General features: G+C 38.5%; 1 long non-coding RNA gene across 3 annotated transcripts; it reads left to right on the forward strand.

Moving 5' to 3' along the window:
* Positions 1 to 2,214: 2,214 nt before the first annotated feature.
* LOC123398094 lies at positions 2,215 to 4,995 on the forward strand. 3 transcript variants are annotated; one of them, XR_006610073.1, is made up of 3 exons: positions 2,216 to 2,495; positions 2,562 to 3,966; positions 4,061 to 4,995. It is a non-coding gene; the product is annotated as an uncharacterized LOC123398094 (long non-coding RNA). The 3 variants fall into 3 exon arrangements; XR_006610072.1 differs by having other exon boundaries at positions 2,215 to 2,495; positions 2,562 to 4,995; XR_006610071.1 differs by having other exon boundaries at positions 2,215 to 2,495; positions 2,573 to 4,995.
* Positions 4,996 to 7,306: the final 2,311 nt, after the last annotated feature.

Here is a 7,306-nt window from a genome sequence, read left to right on the forward strand (position 1 = left end):
TGCGGCCAGGGGGGTAGGGCATGCCTGGCAGGCTTGTGGCCTCCTGGTGGCTCCCCTCTGGTACTTCTTCCGTCCAGTGTTTGTTATAAATTCCAAAATAATTCCTCGTTGATTTTCATAGCTTTTGGAGTTGCGCAGAATAGGTATCTCAAACTTGCTCCTTTTTCAGACCATAATTCCAATTGTCGACATTCTCCCTCTTCATGTAAACCTTATAAAATAAGAGAGAAAAGGCATAAGTATTGTACCGTGAAGTGTAATAACAGCACATAAAGCGATAAATATCAACATAAAAGCATGATGCAAAATGGACGTATCAACTCCCCCGATCTTAGACCTCGCTTGTCCTCAAGCGGAAATCAAGATCAACAAATATGCCCACATGTTTAGAGATAGAGGTGTTGACAAAACAAGATACCGACATGCAAGCATCATGATCATAATTAGAACAACAATACCATCATATAATCTCTTATGCTAAAGTGATAATTATTTTACAAACTAAAGTATGGATCAAGAACCTTATTGAGAATTAACAACCAATAGCCTTTAGTCATCGAAGCAATTGGAATTTATCATAACGTCGGAAATATTCAAATAAGAGCTTGTAAAGCAAATCCACATACTCAATCATCCTTTCGTTCTACAGTTGTCAAAACTCACGTGGTACTCATGAGATCAAAGTTTCAGTTGGGCACAGAGAAAGATAGGGGCTTATAGTTTCGCCTCCCAACTACTTACCTCAAGGGTAATGTCAACAATAATAATTCATAAATACTTACTTCCAAGTTGACATATGAATATAGATCTTTCCCTAGCATATGACGTTAGCCAAGATAAAGGCGAAATAAGGAATTGGTGTCGATCACCATGAAACTTTTAAGGACGAAAAGTAAAGGTACAAGATAGGCCCTTCGTAGAGGGAAACAGAGGTTTTCATGCGCTTTTGAGGTTTGGATGTGTGACCTCTTAGTGTGAAGGAACGTCACTTTATATTGCCTCCTGTGATAAAGAACTTTATTGTGCAGCCCATCGCTTTTATGTCTTCCTCATCACAGGTTCGTACAAAGCTTATTTTCCACGCAATAATAGATCATACATATTTAGGGAGCAATTTTTTATTGCTTGCACCGATGACAACTTTCTTGAGGGATCTTCTTCAATCCATAGGTAGGTATGGTGGACTCTCATGGCAAAACTGGGTTGAAGGTTTATGGATGCACAAGTAGTATCTCTACTTAGTGCGGGAGTTTTGGCTGATATCACTACAAGAAATATGCTCATCTATGACAAATTGTTTTGACCACGCTCCAATTAGTTATAGATCCATGACTAAATTTTGCCAAATGGTCATGAAGGGTTAGAGAGGGTCCAAACCCTTGAACCGTATGACCATTTATGCTCATAAGGTGATAATCTCATGGCCCCAAATGTCATTGAAATATTTAACATTGTCTAAGGCATCATTGTGGCCTATCGTGACCATATTTTATGGTCATGGTCTTGAATGCAGATGACTGGGCAGACACCTCAGCGGTACTCTTTCCTAAGTGTCATGGTTACATGTCAATTCTGCCATTTGTTGAAGATAACTAGATATACATTCTAGCTGACTGGTAGGTCCCATATCAGATCAATATGACATGTGGGGACCACTAACCAACCCATGCTCGCCAACCGTACATGACATGCATGCCAGGACCCCCGCGACCGCTAATATGTAGATGGAACATAGATACATAGAGAAATATAATAAAGAGGGGTCAAATTTTTGGTTATGTGAAGACTTGGTTTTATTTCTTATTTTACGTGATGTATTATATCCTCAGAAAATATAATTTCAGAGCTTTTTCGAAAAACAAGTTCGAAATGAAAAAATAGTGTTGGTATGTCGGTTGTTCAAAAAACTATTCTGTGCCAAATATGCAAACACAAGATACAAAATCTTTTTAAAAAAATTAAATGAATAAATTATGTTAATTGTAACACTTGTAACTTTAAAGAAAGTGCTGGCATTAATAATTAGTGTAAAGGTGCAAAATTCTGGCCTCTCTTGACGGGAGTAAAATTTCTCATGTCCGCATTTTTTTCGAGACTAAACGCCCGCACTTTTCAACTCAAATCTTCCCAGAATATTTTCACTTTGCGCTCTAGACCAAAATCCCAATAAGCAAACCCATTATCTGTTCGATCCCTAACCCTAGGCACATCCACATCCTCCTCCATCCCGTCACCGCACTCTTCCTTTCTCTCCACCATCCCGTCGCCGTCCCTACCACTCTTCCATCGCCCCAATCAACGACTCATTCATCCCCTTCCACATCCATACCCCCTGCAGGAGCGAACAATAACTTGTTGCCCCGCCGTCCTCTCTTGTTCTCCCGATTGGTGCAGCAGCAGCTACATATGCGGTTCATGGCTACAGCAGTTGCGAATGCAGATCGACCGTCTTCGAGGCGTGGACCTGCATCAGCACCAAATGTACCTCACTGATGGTGTGTCCTCATTGACCTCCTCTTGTCCAGCACCTTTCTCTCAATCTCCCATATTCATGTCTCCAGATCTGATCTAGTGCGTCGAGGAGGTGCATGTTCACTTCCGCCACCGTCGACCGTGCCTCAAGTGGCCCTTCGAGGCTTTCACGGGGCAGCCATGTCATCCCGCGGCAGCGCCTCTGTCCTCCACCACATGTCGATGACGTTAAGTCTTTGCCCCGCACGTCGATGATAGGGCACCTCTTGGGCGATTCGCAGCGCAGGTCGCCATCACGGTCAGGTTCCAGTGGAGAACAGTGGTACAACACGACTCACTGATGTCTCCTTCCCGAACATGCGTTGGTCCAGATCCGGTCGCTAATGGCCATGTTTTTACCCCTCTCTCTTAATACAGTGTGATATCCATTAATCTGATTCCCCATGTTCTCATGTATGCATGCATGGCAGTTTGGCCTGAACTAGACGCGGTGGTGGGAGAACTAGTCCGATGCACGAAAACTATCATGTTGCACCGCTGCTAGCGAAGCTGCCACACTTACTTGCCAAGACGTTCTCGGTCTCCACCATCTAGTCCGAAATCTGCTGATCCAACATTCTTGGTTGAATTGGGCATGTGAGTACTTTTGACTCCCCTGCTCTCTTCTTACTTCTCTGTGGTGAGCGTTCATAGTGGTGTGGCATCGTGATGTGTTTGATGTGGTGGTGTATGACCAAGCACTAGCGGATTCCTAGCAATATGTACCTATCTAAACCAAAGGAAAGTGACCAAACTAGTAATTGTATGTCTACACGCCACGAGCATACTATTTATGTACTTAATCTGTTTTGGATTGTATAAAAAAATGTTTGATACTTTGGCTCGTTGAACAACATAAATTCCCATTGCAGAATATACATCTATTTTGGATTTTTGATATAAATATTATTAAATATGGTGTTATGCCCATGAAATAAGGTTTTGATCATTCACTTTCATCATCTCCAAATCCGCTCTAAATGACATAAAATTCTGATTATTTTAACCATGAATACAATACCAAGGATACTTATTTTATGTAACTCTCCCTATGGTAAATATGATATGATACTTTAACATGGGAAAACAACTTAGCAATTAACCTAATTGTATCCAGTATTGATGTTTTCATATATTAATTATCAACTCTTGTATGCTTAATTTTACTTTACTGCGACCAATATTTTTTGTTGATAATAAATAAATTAGTGATCGTGTGGAAAAAGAAATGGTTGAACAACTGAGCGTACACAGTATGCTCATTTGACTCATTTCAGGTTATGTGTGTGCTTGCAAATTTTCAGGTTGAGTGTACATAATATCCATAGTATGTGAGGTGGCGCCGGCGCAAGGGCGCCGACTTCGCCTTCCTGCTCGAGCAGGCCCGGGTGCAGCCCCCCGAGGAGCGGGGCCTCGACGCGGCCAGCCGGCTCGCTTCCATGGACTCGCCATTTGGTTAGTTATCGAAGCCAGCCTGAACATGTTTTGTTGTTGTCACTGTTTGTTCAGTGAGTAAGATTATTAAGTTCGTCGCTTTAACCATGCTTAGGTCAATTCGGTGGATAAAAAGGTCCACGATGATCATTTTCTACAAGATAATATCATGTCGGTAGTCTTCCCATCAAAAGTAGCAATCATGATCTATTTCCAGCACTTAGATTGAGATTGATTAAATTATCTTTCCTTGTAGACTAAAACAATCATAGTGTCAGCCACAAATCTCATATATGAAACATAGCAATGAAGAAAATTAACATTTGAAACGTCTTATTAGAATATAGGATTACTTGATAACATTAATGGAGTTGATTTCAATAAAGAAATAACTTAAGTAATATATAACAGTGGCACTCTCAACCGTCCACATGAGAACAAAGACAAAATTTTCACATCAGATCTATCTGTATCTTGAATGGTCTAAACATACGTAACTAATAACAGTGTAACGTAGTGGCACTCTCAATCGTCCATATGAGAACAAAAACAAAAGTTTCACATCACATCTTTCAGTATCTTGAATGATATAAAGAGAAAAACTCTATATTTCTTGCAAATTGTTAATTGCTTATAGGTTATGGTATGATTAAAACTGTACTAAAACAATTTGTAGAGATGTGGAATTTGTGAAAACAAAATCATAACTTGTTAAGCACAGATCAAAAACTAATTTCCTTGTTTGAGCATTTTCATAGCACCCACGATAGTCCGCTTTTGCTTGGGGCCAATTAAAGTTGCTAAATTTATTGTCCCATTCTCATGGGCATACTAATGTGGTCTATGCTGGTATCAACTTCATGGTGTCTTACTTAGGTTTTTTTGCCATGTGCATTGCATATTTGTCAAATGAGCATATGGTTGTATCATCTTCTACATGTTCTTCTGTTTTCTTGCACCTCTTATGACTGGTAGTTCCATTGTCCCTTCATGACTATTAACAGTACATAGTAGTAATGAGTGCTTTCCTTCATGACTATTACCAGTAAATAAATGAAATATAACTATACTCCTTATCAATAAAATAGACTAATAGCAAAAAAAATGCTAATAGAAAAAATATATGCTAATTTGCATGTGTGACTTCCCTTATCCCTTCCATATAGGAAGTATTTGTTACTGGTCAGCTTTCGAACAAGTATAGGAGTATATATAAACACCTTTCTCATGATTTTTCCATCGGAAGTAATATATGCTACCATACTCATCCAGACATGAACATGAATGTGAAACGTACTAGTACATGTCTCCGTCTACACTCGTCCATACGAAATATGTTTATATATTCTTTTTCCAGTGAAATTAATCGTTATAAGTGGAGGATATTGCTATGCAGTATGAGTATATTTGTATTTCCATAATTAAAATATAGTGTGTGTTCTTTTTTTGAAACTAAAATATAGAGTATGTTCATCCGTAATATGAGTATACCATTGAAAATGTGGTATATTCATCCATGTAGTAGTATATATAGTAGTACTTGCAACCAAATAGTACAAATCTTTCCTTTCAGGCTGATGGCCCAAGACAGAAAGATTAAATGGTGTTTGAGATTAGACTAGGAGTATATACTGCTTGTAAAACTAATTAACCACATTTACTTTTCTATTTCACTTATTTCTAGCTATACACTTCGTTTTGATAAAAGGTTATCAACTACTCCTAGTATTTGTTTCGTGAGTATATACCATGTACTATTTTATCTGCGGGTATATACCACGTACTGTTTTATTTGCGGGTATATACCATGTTCTGTTTTATTTGCGGGTATATACCTAGTACAACTTAGAAGTAAAAGTTGTATCTTCGTTTCAGAACGAGAGTATGCTCAACTGAGGAGTACACTCTATATATTGCTTGAACCATGATTAGTACTGTAAAACAATCAGGCAAGTAGTATTTGATAGTCATCACACCTCTTTACAAACAAGCCAGGGAATCTAGACAGATCCATATACTTTTGCATTACCCCTGATTGCTTTCTTCGGATAGCTTTCAATAAAATATACCGTGCGTGCAGTTTTACTAGTTTCCATGGTCTGAAAGCCTTACCATCATTTTCTTCTTACACGCGGCAATGGCAAGAGCATATTGTGTAGAGGAAGAGGATGAGAAGAAACTTGTGGTTCTCATCCAATCTTTTTGGAATTCTCTTTATGTGTGATTGTGCACTTGTTGGGTCCTTTTTCTATGCACTCGCACTTGCAGAAGTATTCTATTGTGCACATGTAAAATTATTTTGATGTGCCCTTGTTAGGCGTTGAACCTTAATGCGTGGAGTCGGTGGATGATGTATTGTATTTGATGTGATATGCTACTGAAATGAAATATACATTTTATTTGCAATGTTTTATTTTGTTGTACTTATTTTTAATGGGCCTATCCTGAGATATGCGTGCTTCTAGAAAAATATGCTTTAACCCAAACAAATCAGACATTTTCAATAGTAAATTTGGTATTGGGCCAGGCTCATGTAGCTAGATTGGTGGACAGGGATCTGAAATTTATGATGATTCCATTTGGTCACTAGCAATGCCACGTCAGCTTGGCCACGTCACATCCTACGTGGCTCACACAAATTTCTAATGACCAAACCAAAATTTTGGTCGATAGAGACCTGCGACCAAAATTTTAGAAAGGTCATGTTTGTTCATTCTTGACGGCCAAGTGTTGACGTTGTAAATTTGGTCATAAAAAGGTCAATAAACGACAACAATGACGAATCAATGATCAATATAGGGAGTCATAATTGACCTTATTTCTTGTAGTGTATGAGGTGGAACTACTCGTCACATGCTAAGGGATCTCTAGTCATATAACATTGTTCGGAACCAAGCAAACATAATTCATTATGTTGTCTTCCTTGTCCTACATCTACTACTAAGCTTGTAATAGTTTAGTGAGTGTTCACAATCAAAGATGGTGCCCAAGATGCTATATTTATAGGTGAACCTCTCCTTCTTTATTACTTCCTATTAATTGCAGCAATGACCAAGGTCTACGTTTGTCCACCCACAACAAGTTTCAATAAACATTCTTTTTATATGTGAAGCCATCACTTCCCATAAGATCATTACATGATCTTTCATTCTTTTGTTCTCTTATTATTCTTTTCTTTAAATCATGGCATGAAGCAAGGCCCTTAACTAAAACACTCTTTATTATATGACTCACGAGCTCGAATACATTGGGGGTAACACAGAGCAAAACTCAAGCCTAGAACACTAAGAACATTATTCTACTAGAGAAAGATAAAACCAAAAAGGATCGAACTAAGAAAAAGGTAAAGGCAAAAGATGTG

Source organism: Hordeum vulgare, chromosome 5H (genome assembly GCF_904849725.1).
Source record: "Hordeum vulgare subsp. vulgare chromosome 5H, MorexV3_pseudomolecules_assembly, whole genome shotgun sequence".
NCBI lineage: Eukaryota > Viridiplantae > Streptophyta > Magnoliopsida > Poales > Poaceae > Hordeum > Hordeum vulgare.